Source organism: Propithecus coquereli, unplaced genomic scaffold (genome assembly GCF_000956105.1).
Source record: "Propithecus coquereli isolate 6110/MARCELLA unplaced genomic scaffold, Pcoq_1.0 Scaffold48, whole genome shotgun sequence".
NCBI lineage: Eukaryota > Metazoa > Chordata > Mammalia > Primates > Indriidae > Propithecus > Propithecus coquereli.
In genome coordinates, this window is record NW_012150618.1 from 8,080,556 (window position 1) to 8,083,303 (window position 2,748).

The window sequence follows — 2,748 nt, forward strand, 5'->3', positions numbered from 1 at the left end:
AGCTATTTCTAAGATTTTATCATCTGGTTTTAAATTTTAATCTTTCTTAACAAAATTAAATCATTCTCATCAAAAAGGTACCTGTTACTCCTAAGCAGAAAATATATTCTTTTATAAATTTTCACATATAAATTTATTTATCATTGGTCATCCATTTCTTATCTCTGAGCATATTGGGCATATACAAAAATGAAGGCCAAACACTTAGAAACTTCAGGTGATTAGCTTGGAAAAGAATCAGCCGTTTCACAGAGAAACATAAATCAAGTGAAGATGCCATCTAGCAGTTAGAGTCCCACCTTATCAAACTTGAATTCTGCACTTCACGTAGTAGAGGCAGAGGTGCTTAATAAGCGTTAACGATGACTGATACCATATCATGGATGTTAATTGAATGTTGGTAAGTATCAAAAAGTTGCAGTAATGGAGACACACTTCAGCAGCTGAATGTGGTAATGCTCTCTTCCTAGGTTAAATTCCTCAGATATTTGTAAATCATTAAGACAGTTTTTTCACACCAGTCAAATGCAGACATTTTCGGTGTTTTTTGCTGCCACTCAGCTGTGCTGTAGCCCAGACACTAAGGCTGAAATAAAGGGAAAATATTTGCTGCTTAATCTAATTTCTTGGGAAGGTTCTTGGGCAAAAATAAGGTTTTCAACATCCTGGGAAAAAAGCCTTTAGCAATTTGACCCTAGTTTGAGAAGAATCTGTTACTCATTGGCATTAAATGATAGGTGGATTTGCATGCACATGTGAGCAAGGAAAATTTCAAACTAATCAGTGATGCTGGGTCTCTGTCATGGGCCTAGTGCTGATGTAGCGTTCCTCGCTAGACTGCAGAGGGACGGTTTTTGCTGACTAGCTGGAGCTTAGCCCAGAGGCTTCCCTGCTTTTTGATGTCACTAGTTTGCTGATCGACCAACCTTGAACTTTAATTACCGTTTCAGGTTGCATCATAGAATTTATTTGACAGAATTCTGATGTTCGGAACTTCAATAATGTTTTGAGAAAAAAAATGCTTTCAGCAAGTGTTTCTTTTTCAACTAATTTGTTGATGTTGAAGCTGCCCCGTGATGACCAGAAATTCACTAAATTTTGGTCATTATCGAAACAATAAATAGCAGTACAGATATTCAGTTCTTCCAAGTAAAGATGATGATGCCTGATGCTCTCTTTCCCATTTTCTTAGTGGGTTATCCCCTCTCAGAGGAATGGCTCTCCCTAAAAAAGATTCATATTCCCATCTTTTAGGGATACTTAGGTGGTACCGTGGTATCAGTGCTGTGCTCCTCCTGGGCTACACTTAGGGCAAGAATGACACTTTCCTGCTGAGAAGTCATGAAATGAGATACATTTTATGGCTAGTCATTCTGACATAAAACAAAAACAAAAACAAGCCCTAAAATAGAAATTCTTACAACACTGATATTCTATTTAGTAGTTTTTAGTTTATGAAATACAGTAAGAACAGTTTGCCTTTTCAGTATTTCATGCTTTAAGTTATATCAGTATTGAGACAAAATCTACAGATATAGATGCACAATTCACATGTGCTTGCATGCATGCAAAATCAAGTAACCATTTTCAACTCATTAGATACACTTGTTATTCTTATAGCTCAAATTATAAAATTCAAGTACCCCTTTTGTAAATATAATGGTTGCCTATGTTTATAGCTGCTGGAAATGTAGCTCTGCTAGTATATAAATAAGAATGCTAAGACTTTATGACATTTTACAAGTGCCAGGTATTGTCCTGAATGGTTTACATGTGGCATCTCATTTAATACAAACTTCTGGCATAAGAACTATTATTATCCCCTTTTATAACAAGGAAACAGATGTTAGGAAAGTTAGTAATTTAACCTGGATCTCATAGCTGGGGAATGGTGCATTAGGATTGAGATCCAGTTCTGTCTTAACTCCAGAGTCCACGTACTTAACTACCCCAGCCCTGACATCACGAGGTCACCCTTGTCCCTGAGAATTCAGGAGCAGAATTGCTTCTCATCTCAAGACAGAGAGGCAGAAAGCTGCAATCCAAGTGAAAGACTGTAAACCTTGCTATTCCCTGGCTTCGTGCCATCTTCATGGGCATGTAGGTGGATCTAGGAAAAGGGAAACAACCAACCAACCAAATCTGTTTTATCCAAGGTGTGGTAATCACAGCATTTCTATAATGCCATTGACAGCAAGGAACAGGGAACTTGACCCAAACTATCTAAAGCAAAAATGGAAACATTATTGGTTCATGATCCACAGCAGTTCAGGGCGGTGTGTGTACACCCAAAGCTTGATCCAGAGACTTGTGAGGGCCTTTAAGATCTGGTTCCTTTTGCTGGGGTTCTTTGACTCTGTCCCCTCTGAATATCAGATGTGCTATCAGGCTATCTCCCTTCATGATAGTACAATGACAAAAGAAATTCCTGACTTCCTTTCCTCACCACACAAATCAAAGGGAGAGAGAATTTCTCACGGCTTTTCAGGATGAAAATCTTCCTTCGTGTTTGACAGGCACTACTAGCTACTGTTACCTAGAAGGCCAACTCAGAATTATTTATAATACCCTTCCTTGACATAAAATTGCTATGTTAGTGGCAAAGAGAAGGAATTTCCAAATATATGGGTACAGTAGTCCCCGCTTATCCATGGGGGATACATTCCAAGACTCCCAGTGGATACCTAAAACCACAGATAGTACTGATTCCTATACACAGTATGTTTTTTCCTATATATACATACCTAT